At 46.4% G+C, this 15,648-nt stretch overlaps 2 non-coding genes across 2 annotated transcripts; both read right to left on the bottom strand.

Moving 5' to 3' along the window:
- Positions 1–421: 421 nt before the first annotated feature.
- Trnag-gcc (transfer RNA glycine (anticodon GCC)) lies at positions 422–492 on the bottom strand. The gene has a single exon. It is a non-coding gene; the product is annotated as a tRNA-Gly (tRNA).
- A 14,513-nt stretch (positions 493–15,005) lies between these two features.
- Trnag-gcc (transfer RNA glycine (anticodon GCC)) lies at positions 15,006–15,076 on the bottom strand. Its single transcript has one exon. It is a non-coding gene; the product is annotated as a tRNA-Gly (tRNA).
- Positions 15,077–15,648: the final 572 nt, after the last annotated feature.

Below are 15,648 nucleotides of genomic sequence, written 5' to 3' on the forward strand. Positions count from 1 at the left end.
TGACAGAAACCGCAATGCAACGAGTCACCACCTCTGAGTTCTTGACTCTGCGTGGGTTGCCAACATAACAAAGCCGACAGATGCCTTTGTAGGTATCCTGAAACCTCATAAGTTGTCTTCACCGCTTGAAGATGACTTACCATCTCGCCCAGGAGTCAGCTCTTCTGAAATTTCATGCTTGACCTTGAGCAGGCCAATACGCTTTCGTGTTTCATTTCCAGCATTGGCGGCCGCATTTTGGCGGAGGTAGAATGCGAAAAAGGTCGTGCACTCAGATGAAGCCGCATGTTGAAGAAACCCAGGTAAAGAAATTTAATTCAGACCGCCTTACTGAGTCGAATTGCTTCAAAGTTTTCTGGTTAAAGATTTGAATTTTTTAATAAAGCGGAGTATGAGAGCAAAAAAAAAAAAAAAGAGCAAGTGCGTCGGCCGGGAATCGAACCCGGGCCACCCGCGTGGCAGGCGAGTATTCTACCACTGAACCACCGACGCCGATGCTTATAGCGTACCGAACAGCATTCCATTTATAGAGCGAACGATTGCGCAATGCGTAGCAGTATGTAGGTCATTCCGTTCGCGAGCGCTTCCTCTCTGAAGCCACGCTCTCTACCGTCCGGTATTTTTATAAGCGAGACAATCGCCTCTGCAACTCAAACTGACGCTCGACATGCAAATGAATCTGTGGAACACAATGCTATATTCATAAAGCGCAATATTACGGTCCACGCTTCAGCCATGCTTTTTCCCTACAGAAGCGAGAGTATTCCACTTCTCTTTGTTCTATTCTTTTTCGCGTGAATGTGGTATGCGCCTACGGGCTGTCAGCATGGAACTTTGTCTGATAAGCGTCTGAAAAGAGCTGATTGTTTACTTTAAACCCTGAGTATAGATTGGTGCACTTGGCGGCGGTGGTATGTCATACCAGTTTCGTGTGCAGGAGGCACTGGGTTCGAATCTCAGTACCTCCGTGAACACCGCGATTTTACTTCAGCATAAATATATCGCTGTTCTATAACTCAAATGACTTGCAGATGAGAGATAATTGCCTATCCAGGACCAAGCCCAGCGAGCCTAGGTAATTGAGGCCTTGGAACAGAGGCCCCAGCCATTGTGCCATTTTTTTAACACGAAAGTGTTTTATTTATTCCGGGGTCCACCAAGATTTCAGTGACGTATTCCCGTCACGGGAATGTCGTCGAAAAAAATGCACATGATTAGATGGCAAATAAATATTTAAAGCAAAAAATTTCATCACCAGAAGTCAAACCCACGAATTCTCCGTCCGCGACAACGGATGCCGGGTATACTATCCACTGCGCCACTGTCACATACTCTGGAGGCTTTACAAACGCGCCTTTTATATCTCACACTTTCCTCTCGCAGTGCTCTTGGTCGGCGCAGTGATGTCGCCGTCTAGGAGAGGTAAAGTGAAGTAACGCATCATGACCGTGGCCTTCGCGATTAGCTCCTGCAATGCGTCGTCGCAACGCGTGCATCCTATTCCGCGCGTTTCCAATAGCAGAAGTGCAATTTCATTAATGCCTTCACACACCATGAAGTCGTGGCCTTAGCCCAAGCCTCGGCCTCGCTCATAGCATCCACCCATATGAAAAAAAATTGGACCATCTCCCCGAAGGGAACCCTGATGGGATGCGAAGCAGCAGCGTTGCGCACGTGTGGCGTCACGGGTTGAACGGCGCTAACGCGGGTGCTGAGGTGAGCGCTGGAAGATTCGTTTGAAGCGAAACTCGATGTAGCGTTTACTGGTGTAAACGTTTCTTTGAAACGCAGACACGGGAGGCGAGCGGGCGTTGGAGCCGGCAGCTGCGGGCGCTCCAGCGGGTGAGGGAGAGAGTGACGTACGCGCGCACCTGCGAGGGAAGCGCGCGAGGGGAGCGTGACGTCAACGCCCAGCTGCGGTGTGACCTACTTGGCACCGCTCCAACACCTGCGCCGAGGGAAGCTCGTTGCCTCGCGTTTGTGCGGACGGAGGGACAGCGTTACACAGGCTAGTAAAAGAGCTGCTTCGCATCTAAAATAGCTCTGCGACGCGCGCCTGCCTCTGTAACACCGCGTTCCCCGCTTGCGCTCGCCCCGAGAAAAATTGCGGCCGGGCTAGAGGGGAGACACGACGCGCGTTGCGTTTCCCTCCAGTCCGGCCGTAATGTTCTGTTTACTCTTTAACATGCCGCGGGATGGTGACCTTAGCCGACGTTCTTCTGGCTGTCACATCGCTTTCTCTGATTACGCTCTCACCGTTAGGTACTACAGGTGCCACAAAAGTCAGTGTAATCGTTGATCATGGACGTTAGTCGTCGGGACGGAGATGTGCCACCAAGCGTAAACTTGGGTGCATCCGCGTTAAACGGTGCTATAGCTGCCAAACACCAATGGACATTGAGCAAGCTTTCTTATATCAATGTACAGTAAACATTGAACTACTTATGTAATGACACGTTTTACTTTCTTGTCATGCCGATTCATATGGCGAAGGGATCAATCATTTTTTATGTGTAGTCAATAAAGTTTTAACTCACTTTCATTTTGAATGGGGTGACATTCAAAATTGATGCCAATGATGAAAAAATGAATTGTGCATCCACCCGAAATGGAACTCGGGAAGCCTGCTTGGCAGGCGAGTATTCTACAACTGAATGCACTTTTCGCTTTGAACATTTTCATATAATTCTAATGTCATACGGAATGCATTGTTGAAGAGCGAGTCAACGTAGTTCTTGCTGACTGGTCGACAACATAGCTTTTTTTTAAATGTGAAGCATTTCTTAGCGAACCTTTGGCACTTTGAGCGTTTCTTTCTATCTATCTATCTATCTATCTATCTATCTATCTATCTATCTATCTATCTATCTATCTATCTATCTAACCGCCTACATCTGGATGCTCTAATGATCGCCTCCTCAACTTGGTGTAGACCAATATCGGCATGGGAGGGTAAGAGGATTTGACGAATATGAATGTCGGGTCATGATGTGTATAACCTGAAAATCCTGTCGCGTACGTCGTCAAACCCTTTCCTCCAGACACGTGTGGCACATAACCGTTTACCACGGGCCGCGGTGTACGGGTATGCGCCACAGGTGATTGACAGTTTATATCTACCCAAGAGCGGCGAGAACAGACATTCGTAACTTAAATGCGAGAGCGTTAAGAAAAGTCGACATCGGGAGCGATGACCCGACGAATGGAAAGAATAAAAATTAGGATCCCAGCAGGAATCGCACCCAAGCATTCTGCGTGACAATCAGGTACTCTTCCACTGAGCCACGCCAGGTCGATAAGCTCGTTTGGAAAAACAGCCTATGCAGGCGTAATGCTGGTGCAACGTCAATTGTGGTTGTGCTGCTGGCTATCTAATTTTACCAGAAAGCAATAAACACTACATATGTACTCCTACGATACAGGCGTCATATCAGATTAACGTCTGTGGTTCTAGTGTGGGCTCCGCTTTTATAGCAATGCTGTGTGGCACCGCTTTTATAGCAAACATTATATTTGCATTCCTACGATTCAGCAAGCTATAATGAACCATTGCTGGACCCCGGACGAATATATTACCGAAAGTTACGTATGATAATGACATGATTTCTCCATAAAATGCACTTAGTTTCAATATTACTAACGTATGTACTCGAACGTGATGGCTGACGTTACGTCGCACCATAAGGTACCCTTTAAACGCCAGTGTTGTCGACGTGCCTACTAAGCCCACGATGTGCACACAGCTACTACACTTACAAAAATCACACCATCTCCCGCTAAAGGGGACCTGAGGCGATGCGAAGCAGCGTTTCGGCATGTAGAGCCCGCGTTTCAGAGGGGGAGTGGAGAAGAGAGAGGCAAAGGGGAGAGGAGAGGTGGAGAGGGGAAGTGGAGAGGGTGAGGAGAAAGGGGTACGGGGAGGGGAAATGGGAAGTGGAGAGGGGGATGGGAGAGGGTGAGGGAGAGGGTGAGGAGGTGTGTGGAGAGGGCTTGCGCATGCGCAGCACGGTGTAAGAATATACTCAGGTGATGACACTCTTCCCCCAACGCATGGGAAACTGCAATCCACGCGCGTCCAGATAATGTTCGGGTTCTTATCAGACAGGGTTGCCACTGACTTTCGTGTAAATGTCGCCAAACGACGAGCAGAAAGACGCCAAAAGTCGCCACTTTTTTACGAATTTCGCCAAAAAAGTCGCCATTCTAGATATGTGCGGCATATCCTAGTAATAAGAATTTCCACTGATGTATAGCCCCGTAGAATACAGTGCCATTCAAAGCCCTTAAAGTATATTGACATTTCTCAATACCAGGCGCATCGCCCCTTCACCATGGGAGTGCTTGGTGCATCTGGTTCTCCGACTAGCCGCAAGATGTGCGCGGAGGCGCAAGTATGAAAGGATAAAAGGCTCATGATATCCTTCCATCCCTGTCCGCTCGTTTCCAAGGTAAAAGTGTGGTAAACCTTAGGCGAAAGCCGCGAAGGCGTTGTTTGTAGACAGCTTTACATCCCCTCATATGAAAAAAAAAGGATTAACAGGTTTATTGAAAGTAGTAAGACATAATTCCTACAGGTATACCGTTCATTAGTGAGTCTTATGCCTTTCAGTGTGAACTAATATGATACCGGACGCCACTGTCCCTTTCATATATAATCACTTATATCTACCCGCGTCAATCCAGTGCGTTATAATTGAACAGGTAGACATTGTAAAATGTTATATAGCAATCGTTTTCATTGCACACGTCCACCGAGAACAGTAGAAAATGCCTGAATAAATATTTTTTTATTGCACGAACACCCGCGTATCCGCCCATCTTCGCTATACGAGCTCGATTAGGGGATACTGCAGCGGTGAATAGGTCGCCAAGCTATTCGGAATAGTTGGAGCTTTGGCGGAACAAATGGCCGGAACACACGACCAACCCGTCATCTAGCCCCTTCAGAAGCGAAACTTTAGCGAAGCTCTGAAGCATCTAATGAATCTAGATGAATTGAGTTAGAAGCATCTAGATGAATTGAGGAGATACACACGAGTTACAGGACGGACATACAGAACAGCGCGTAATGTGCACCTCAAAACCCAGAAAAATACAGAGAATAGTGCCGCTCATTCGTTGGGAAGGCACTGTGCTTAGGATGCATAACTCAGCGGAGACCTAAGCTGAAAATCGCCAAAAATTCGCCATGTCGCCATTCATAATTTTAGGTCGCCACGGGCCTCTCAAATTCGCCAATTTGGCGGAAAGTAGCCACCATTGGCAACCCTGTTATCAGATGACCTGCAGTTTCATCGGCGCCGTCTTGGAGGGCGCTACGAAAAGCGGGGCAGTCGTCTCCATAGCGACGCGCATGCTGCTGATAACGTGCATTTTTCTGTGCCATTTTGCTGGATAATGTGCATCCGCCAAGCGGCGTCGAGGGGCGAAATCGAGAGAGCAACAGGAGAGGGCACGGCGAGCGCGGCGGCGATGACGCAGCACAACCGTGATTCGGCTACTCGCGGGCGCATCTCCGCCTCAAGCCATTAGATGGCGCACCGCTCAACAGACCGACGACCGAACATTTTCTGGCCGCCTAGGCGCGCAGTGTCAACACCTGAATATTCTTACACCGTGATGCGCAGTAAGGGTGGTCGCGCCGCACACCACCACCACCGGATTGAACTCCGCTATAAGATGCTTCACATTTAAAACATGTCGATCCACCTCGTAACGCTTGGCTGAGAGCCGTAAAATACAGCATAGAAGGACTTGCTGATTGCTTCGCATGAAACCGATTCCCACAGCGCGTGGGATCTGCGGAATGTTTTTATTTGCATGAAATCACCGAGTACGAGCAACCAATCAATTGTTTCCTCTTGCGCTCGGCACTTTCGCACATTTAAGGTACATTTTTCAACAAAGCTTCTGTTTCCCGAACGCCCAAATATTCACATCGGCGTGACATACCAACATTCTTATACACTGAATACTACGGAAGCTGAGTAGCGTAATTAGATGATATGATATATAGTTAGTGGATATAAAAGTATGTGGATGTATGTGGATGTAAAAGGGGGCTTCCTTTTTCCCTCATATTTTCTTGTTTATCTTTTTCCAAGGAAGCGTATGTTTTTCTTCACACGAAATAAACGCTCATGTTGTTATCCAGCGCAAAGTCCTGTCTGTCTTGCCAGTCCCGTGTGCCCGCGCTGTTTCCTATGATGAAGCCATGCCAACAAGCCGAGTCTGAGTCTCTGTATCATACATGCATGCAAAAAATGCATGGCTGAGGAGGAGGGAAAAAAAGCCGCACAGTCGCGGCTTGACGTTGCTCCCTTCCCCCCGTATACATCGGTACTGCGGTATTCACGGAAACAGAAATAGCACAGGATAATGTTGTAGCATAAAAACGAGAACTCAAAACAGAAAAAAAACATGGTGCACAGTAAAAAGGTCGATACCCTCTTTAAAAATTCTAGTGACACATCTCCATCCTGACGACTAACGTCAATGATAATGATTAAACCTTTGTGGTAGTTGAAGTAGTTACCATAAACTTGGACACAGTGTATGGTGAATCCCGCGCAAAGATGGCATCAACAAGCATATAATCACTGGTACTCAATATGCCCTGATGGAAAGCGTCTTCATTTGAGCATAGAAGCGGCAGGTGTGCGCTCTCCAGTAATATGGTAAACTACAGTTCTGCTCATGTATACAATACCACAAAGCGCCACCGGGACACGAGAGGCAGGGTTCGTAGCTTGAATCGTGAAAGCGAGAAGGTGTCCCGCTGCCCGCTGGCGTGTCTCATCCAACAAAGTACTCACTCAAACTGTATTGACACGAAATGGAGTGGAAATCGGAGAGCCAGCATCCGCTGCGCTGAGACTACCGAAGCGAGCCCTGTCGGGCGCTCGTTAGTGTCATGATGCAGTACTTCACCACTACGAGACTGCGACACCACCCCACGCCAACGGTCACCGTGAAAGGGAGATGGTGTGAAAGATATAAGGCACCTCTGTAAAGGCTCATGCATGAGCGTCGGTAGCGCAGTGGGTAAAGCGCCCGACTCCTGTCGTCGCCGACCGAAAGGTAGTGGGTTCGACTTCCAGATCATCTAAATTAGATAAGTTTTTTCTTCTGGCTTGTCTTTGTTTTCTGTTCTTCTGCATTTTGTCGACGTCACATCCGTGACGGAAATGATGTCAGTGAAGTCTAGGTGGACCTCGGCTTAACACACTTTCGTGTTAAAAACCATGAAAAAAGATACAGGAATTCAGTTTGACCACTGAAAAATGTCGCTTTATGCGCTCATTATATAAGGTAACGATCAAACATGTTTCTTGCTGGATACTTTCAAAACGTATAACCCTTCAGCATAATTTTGCTGATAAAGTATGAACGAAGAGTTTCGGATCATTATTGGCGACATCATGCGTTAACACCGCTTCGTGAAAACGAGCTGTTAGTTACCAATAGCGCGGGTGCACATTGAGAATCTCCTCAATCATTATTCCCGTAATTTCTGCATGTTCTCAACTAATTTTCAGAGCTACGCATCCGTTCCTGTCCATAGGGGCACTGCTCACGTATTATGCATACATGTACACGCATATTATGCAACTGAAAATGATGCGGAAGTAGTGCAGTAATCGAACTGCATGCGCTTCACTGTGCAGATATGAAGAGTTTCTTGTCTGACGTTTTCATGTATTACAACTAAATTTGACAACAAAATGTACCGTCAAAATGGCGTTTATCACTTTTGTGTGGTCTTAGTATTATTCATTACAACAAATAATGTACCAATAAATAACATTCTGCTGTTCTGAGAGGTGTATAGTGAAGAGGTATAATTCGTGCCGTTCAGTGTGACCAGCGGCGGTCATCAGAAAGTATTATGTTGCACCGGTCTTGTCCTAGTGTTCCTTAATAAGAGATTCACCTGAAGGCGCTTTGTTGAGAACGGAGCTTGTTGTATTAGGAATCAGAAGACAGAAGAGGCGGTGGAGCACGCTTCTATGCAGACAGCTCATTCCGCACGCATTGCTAAGGGATCCTGCCGTAAACCTTCGATAAGTAAGAGACAGTTTCGCCTGAGCACGTGATAACAGCCACGGATTGAAATAGCTGACCTTCTTAATAATACCGCAAGTGTAAAATCAAAGTGCTGCGAAAAATAAAAATTTGCGCAGCTTCCACTAAGTCGCTCAAGGCTGGGTGCCAGCGAGCTGGTGGGCACCTAGGTGGTCCTGGCTTGGATAGCATTTTACCCTCTCACCTGTCTCTTTCCCACACCTTGCTATACTATGCTATATGTGTCTATTTTTTAATTTTTTTAGTCGCTGTCTTTCTCTCTCTCTCTGTAGTCGCTCTCACCTTCCATCTTTTTCAATTTTTTTCCATTTCTTTCTATCTATTTCTCGCTTTCTCTTTCTTTCATTATCTCTCTCTGTACTCGTTCTTCCCTCTTCTTTTCCCTCCTCCTGACCCTCTCATCTCTCCTCACCCTTACTTCCCTTTCCCATCTGCTTGTTATACTATACTATACAAGGCTATGCTCTGCTATGCTTTGCTAGCGTACCTGGATAGCCGAGTGGTTACGACGCTCGCCTTCGGAGCGTGCACATGGGTACGCGGGTTCGAATCTCGCCTCGCCAAGAAACTTTTTTCGCCAAGAATTTTTCTCTTTCTCTCTCTGTATTTCTTTCTCTCTCTCTTTCTCTCCGTATTAGTTCTCTCGTCCATCAGAGTTATATCCCTCGCCGGACAAATAGGCGCACGTGTTCTGAAACCGAAGAAGAAGAGGACGAGGAGAGCACGTGCCGCTTCGCGATGATGACAATTTTCTACTACGACACATGGGAAACCTCGACAATAACAGCTCCGCTGCAAAAAAAAAAAAAAATGAAACTGTGCGTGGGCTGGGAATTCAACCCAAGGCGCCCGCGTGGTATACGAGTATTCTACCGACGTTCTATATGCACTCCTTACATAGCATTTAAAACGACGCAACGTCCAGAAGTATTACGGTCAGTCTTGTAATGCTGGTGCTTTGTCGGTCAGGTACAACCTTCAGCGACCGTGTACTTTCGTAGAGAAACCACAGCTTCCATTACGCGCAATATCGCTCTATATGGATGGACTATATGGATGGATTGCAGTACCATTCATACTTCTTTTGAAGCAAATACGTATTTAACGTACTTCATTTTCGCCTTCCCCGCAGGGCCAAAACGCAGAGGTTATAGGGCCGCTGGTTACGTTGGAGGTTTCGTGTTATATAAAATTATATGTAAAATGGCAATCTTAAATATAAATCGATAGGCGTTTTTATCTCTTGCTGTTGCGTTTTATTGTAGGATAGTAAAGTCTGAATTGCATAGATTAAAAAAAAACACAATTGTGATTTTCCCTTCACTGAAGTTTACGCCGCTTTTCATAAATGGCAGTTATTAAAGCGTGGCCAAGTGACATAGTTCAGTATTCTCAGAATAAGCTCAAAGATTTTTGATGAATAAGCGAGTTTTGTTTATGAAAAATATGAATCTTTATGAAAACTTTCGTTCGTATGTATGGGATCACGTGGCTATGATATTCCTCCTTTATGTTATTAATATTTGAACATATTCTATCTAGGTCAGCATAATTCTTCACGCTTACATTGGTTTATTTTTTACATTGCCGTTTTGGCCTGCATGGCACTGTTCTAGTATTAGTGTAAAGCTATAACATCGCTCAGCCGCACAATGCCAAGTCACCTGTTTGACGAGACAAAACCTAAACACTTGAAATGTCCTTCAAATATAGAGCCACGCTTACACCATTTCTTATATTGAGTGTCATGGCAGTGAGTGCTTATGACGTAGGTAATGCGGCAGTTCCTGGGTTAAACACTGCGTGTTTTGCAAGGCCAGTGAGTCGTTCTGATTGTACCGCCTTGGACTTAATCAACTTCGAGACAAATACGAATACGACTCATATCGCAAACTTAATGACAAAGTGCCCCATAAAAAAATTGTCCGCCGTGGTCAAGCAGTGGTTATGGTGCTCGGCTGCTGGCCCAAAGGTCGCGGGTTCTATCCCAGCCGCGGCGGTCGCATTTAGATGGAGGCGAAATAGTAGAGGCCAGTGTACTGCGCGATGTCAGTGCACGTTAAAGAGCACCAGATGGTCAAAATTTCCGGAGCCCTTCACTACGACGTCTCTCATAATCATATCGTGGGTTTGGGACGTAAAACTCCAGATATTATTACATTATGCAAATATTAGCAGTGTTATAGTCCGTTATACTTGCAGTGCTGCTACATTTGACCTTGGCGGCTGTAAATCTTGTGAACTAGCGTGAAAATCACGTGGTGTTGACGATATGACGCCGCTTGTCCATTTGTTGGTTTAGCTATATTTTTCGCATGATAACAGAAGATTCCTCTGGAATGTGGAAACAACGTGCTCGGAGAAATTGGACCATCTCCCCGAAGGGAACCCTGATGGGATGCGAAGCAGCAGCGTTGCGCACGGGTGGCGTCACGGGTTGAACGGCGCTAACGCGGGTGCTGCGGTGAGCGCTGGAAGATTCATTTGAAGCGAAACTCGGTGTAGCGTTTACTGGTGTAGACGTTTGTTTGAAACGCAGACACGGGAGGCGAGCGGGTGCTGGAGCCGGCAGCTGCGGGCGCTCCGGCGGGATGAGGGAGAGAGTGACGTACGCGCGCACCTGCGAGGGAAGCGTGCGGGGGAACGTGACGTCAACGCCCAGCTGCGGCGTGACCTACTTGGCACCGCTCCAACACCTGCGCCGAGGGAAAGCGCGTTGTTTCGCGTTTGTGCGGACGGAGGGACAGCGTTACACAGGCTAGTCAAAGAGCTGCTTTCGCATCTAAAAGTATCAAACAACTTTAACCAAAATTCAGCCATTAGTTTAGGAAAAAGAGTGGAAGAACAGCGTGTTATTGCTTCGTGAGGACACCAATATGCAATCATTTCGCCAAGTTTCTCGCATGAAAAGGCCCGAAGCAAGTGGTATACGTAGCACTTCACAAACGGCGCACAAAATTATCTGGCCGTTCATCTGCAACTCTAGAGCATAATCTGCGGCTGCACCTGCTGGACTGTGCCCAGTTTCTGCGAGTCTGGCCTTTCCGCGCACACCAACTATCTTCTATGCTTTCTGTCCCTTGTTTCGCAGTAGATAAGAACGAACACCTTAGCTATGCCTGAATTTCCGGCCATTTATCGAATTGCGGCCATGAAGCAGGGCAAGAAACATCAATGCGTTGCCACTGCATGCACTTGAATTCTCTAAATGCATTTAGAACTTCTTCGTCGTCATTAATCTCATCTTGGTCTGAGGTATCAGCGTTTCTGTTAAAAATGTTACGTTCTTGCTTTGTTTCGCCTCTTGAATGCTAGTGCCTCGATCTCGTATCTCCTTGCCGACGCCCCCACTATTTCAGCAATAATGTTCCAGTCACAGTTTCTAGTCCTACAGCCACCGGTCTCGTAGTCTGAATAACGACTAAAGAAGAACTCAAGGACCTCCTCTACGATAAAGCAGACTCTTGTCATGTAATAATACACGTGAAACTGTTGTACCAAGGGCTACCAGGACGCGCAGGTGTGCGAAAGAGTGCCTATCTCTACGAGGGACGGGGAACTGTTGGACAGGAGTAATTTTTGAGGGGTGTGGACGTCTTCATGAGGGGGGGGGGGGTCAGGGGTGTGTGTATAAATCCCTGGATGTGCTTAGTATGTTATTTGTCGCTTACACCTTTCATGTGGTCACACCTCTGTTGAACAGATCGACAGCTGCCTGAATGAGTGGAAGCATTGGTACAATGTAAGGAGCTTTCTTGGTCGTTTTCTGTCAATGCTTTGTAAGAAAGAGCCAGTCCTTGTTTGACATGTGCAGAATTATCGAAAGAAGCAGGTACTAAGTCACTAGAGATATTGTCGAACTAGAAGATATTTACAAAAAAAAGAGAAAAAAAGCCGGGTGCCGCGTGGGTAAGTACGCCTTCTGCCTTGCGCAAACCGCGCCCGAATGTCTGGGAGCCTTCTAGATGATTTCAGAGACTTGTTTTAGGCTTGAGCGCGCAAACGCGAACAGTCGAGTTTCTTCTCGAACTAACGCGGCAACCAGCGATAGGGCTCGAATGTTCGATGCCGCATGCATAAATGCCGACGCGCCTTACCGCTGATCAGACTATCGAAGGCCTACGCCCTGTCCTCTGATACCAGGGTACAGCGTGCATTGCTTGTTGTTTGACTTTTCGTTTCCTGGGTACAGGTTCGCCCAAATAAAAAAGTTTCGTCTTGAACACGCCGAGTGCTGCCTTCGTCAAGGTCACGACCACGTGACAACATGTTGTCAAGCTCTGCTTTAAAAAATTGAGTTCTGTGCACTGATCGGCTCAGATGGCATTGTCGGTTGTGTATAATGTGGCAACGGGTTCTGAAATTTCAAATGTTGGAAGCACAGCGCTGTACGACTATATGTTGAGTATCCTTTCGGTCATCTCTGGTCTGCGCTATATAAATGTGCTTATTCATTGCTATTGTTAATACTATCTCAATCTGACTTAATCGCTTGAATGCTCTTTAGAATTTAGTCGCGATAGAACGTAAGTCGCAGTGCTTTCACCAAACTCCATTTCGTAGTATGATGCTGAACTTTCGATTTACAGCAATCCTTAATTACAACCGAAATTATTTTTTGAGCTTTGGCGTAGTTTGCCTTTCTGAGTTTCCTCCACTTATGCTGCGTGCAACTTGCAAGGGTATGTCAGCTTTCCGGGTACTTAGTTCTCTGGTACCGCGGCGCAACCAAAAAGTGGAAGATTCAAACTAGCCCATTCAATAGAAAATAGCTTAGTTCGACCCATCTACACCGACGCTACCACTGAGGCGCTAGTTGTTCTCTTTTTTTCATAGTGCCTTCTAGGCAGCGTAGAAAGCTTCCTATTGGGTACTGCTCTTTCGGACCTACAATTATTTAACGTGGCTAATCTGAGAGTCGTTGTGGAGGGAAAAAGTTCTGAGTTAATGTTCAATAGTGCTCTGTCGCGATAGCGCGTGATTAAAATGATCCTGCAGCACTTTTCTAAGTAACCATCGAATGACCCCCGTATTGGACTTTATTGCTTCACAAATCAGTTACCTCAAAAATTTCTCGAATCGGTTAGAAACGAACGGAGTTACAGGGATTTGTCACGCCTCAAGCACTTCTTTCGTCCCGACGAGCCCGCTGGAAGCTAAGCAGGGAGGAACGGCACGGGAGGAAGAAGCTACGTCAGCGCGCGTCATGAAACTGGATCGATTTCTACCGTTGTGGTTCCTGTTCGCGCTTATGTTACTACTGTGGTGCAAATTTAGCGAAACTAAAAAAACGCGGAGCCGGCACGTGGCGACACCCCACTGCAAGAAGCGCTTCTGATCCAAGCGCCGCTCCTGATTTGCGTCAGCTATCGGCCAGGAGTATCAATCAGCTGTTTGACAACATATGTGGCGTCGTTTTTCAAAAAGAGCCAAATGCAGAAACCGAAACTGTGCGCCTAAGTATCTTTAACTTCTAAAACAGTTGGAATCAATATGGAGCAATTTCTTATTGTAATTTGAACTCAAAAAGGCAGTTTCTAATCAAAAATGAGTCAAATGCTGCATCTGTTTCAATAAAACTGAGCCACATTCATTAAACCAGCGCTACATCAACAATCGCGACCATAACAACCAACATGGTCTCATCCAGTATGTTTCGTTTGTGCCCTCGCTGCTTCGCTATCGTGTTTACGTTTCAAAATTACTTTTTCTAGGGCGAGTTGGCACTTACTGAAGGAGATGATGTTGTAGGGCAAGACTCGAATACAGAGAGTAAGAGGCGGACTTTACTACTTCCTTTTACTACTTAGCATTTTTTTTTTCGAGTTTAGCGCTACAGTATCATGTCCTTTTTTCGCTCCAAGACAGGTATATTTGAAATAAAAGATGTATGAAATGAAGATATTGGGAACCGATCTATTTCTTAAAGAAAAAGAAGCGATCCGAAACGGCATGGCATAAAACGAACTCAGAAGAAGAAGAAGAGTTGAAGCACTTTTGAAGGCCTTCAATAGATGGCAGCAAGAAAACGCTGCCGACAATCTAGAATAGAGCGCCTTTTGCCAGGATGGAACTCTCGCACTTCAAGTCTAGTCACCGTCATTACGCGCATGCGATGGAGGACGGTGTTAATTTTATCGCAAAATATTGCTATCCCGTACATTCGAATCGTTTCTTTTACGAGATAATTCAAGACAAAATGAAATGTTCCAATCTAGAAGAGCCAAATAAAAAGTTTACTCCTGAATACCGACGATAGTGGGCTATATAGATTTTAGCCGCAATATAGATGCTGAGGTACTTAGGGGACAAGAACACAGTGACGAATAATTGCTTGGAGCAGGCCCGACCATATTGGCAGCTAGCAAAGAAGTGTGTTTTTCTCAGTGTCAGTTAAAGTGCATTTGGCTCTTTTAGAAAAAAAAAAAACGCCACAATTTATACAGCTGGTGTCCCACCCACCGAAGTGGGCGATGACGCGGCCTCTGCGTGAAAAGAGGGCACTTGCGAAAGCGGCAACTCTGCCCAACACTCGTAAACTTTACGCGCCGCGCACGACTACGCTAGTTCAGCTGAGCTGTTCACAGTAGCGTTTGCTGTTCGTAGAATGTGTTGCTTCATCAAGCCCGAGGGGTGATTCAGGGGCACATCAACGCACATGATCTCAAATCCAAATTGCAAATTTAGGTATAGTTTAAAGATTAGTGAAATAAACTTCCGAGAACTCGCAGACATGACACCGAGCCGCACTTGAGCTGATATTCAGCAATGCAAGAGCTGCATTTTGGTCGCGATTAGTTTGCTTTTTCTAATCATCGCATGCGCCTTCGAGCCGGTTGCTTTTCCTGCTCCCAAAAAGGAAGTCGATTAACTATGTCACATAGCATGTGAAATTTAAAACGAAAAGTAAAGAAAAACATTGCGTCGGCCGGGAATCGAACCCGGGCCACCCGCGTGGCAGGCGAGTATTCTACCACTGAACCACCGACGCCGACGTTCACCTTGCAGAACAGCATTCTAAGGATAGCGCGGGAAATTGCGCAAGGTCTGCAGCTGTATGTGGGTCACTCGGCTTGCAGAGGCGCAACTCTCCGTACACAGTGCGCTTCCTTCGACGATAACGTTTTGTTGCGACACACAATGCTGCCTTGTAGAAATGGATTAGTGGTAGCACAATTGCACATACGCAGCACAAAGCGAGACTGCGATATGCGTTGGGAACACCGTATTTGTGACCGCAAAACAATTTCACTCTGCCGGCTTCATCACGAATGTGTGAGCAGCTCGCTGATCAGCGCATAAAATAATCCATGATGCACTTTTAGCAGCAAATTCAGCGCTCGAATGCATTCGAAAGAATACCGACACCACGCTTTTCAGAAAGGCTGTTTTAATCACGGTGTGAAATGCACTCCTATTTTGTTCCCGATCGTTTTTAACTGAATGAAATTAAAATTTATAACTGTTCACGAGCCGGGCGATCCAGAAAACCTTATCGTGCGCAATGACCACACTTAATTGTACGCAATGCTCAAGTGCTAGTTGAAAGAAGAAATGGGCTCC

This window comes from Rhipicephalus sanguineus, chromosome 2 (genome assembly GCF_013339695.2).
Source record: "Rhipicephalus sanguineus isolate Rsan-2018 chromosome 2, BIME_Rsan_1.4, whole genome shotgun sequence".
In the NCBI taxonomy this organism is placed as follows: domain Eukaryota; kingdom Metazoa; phylum Arthropoda; class Arachnida; order Ixodida; family Ixodidae; genus Rhipicephalus; species Rhipicephalus sanguineus.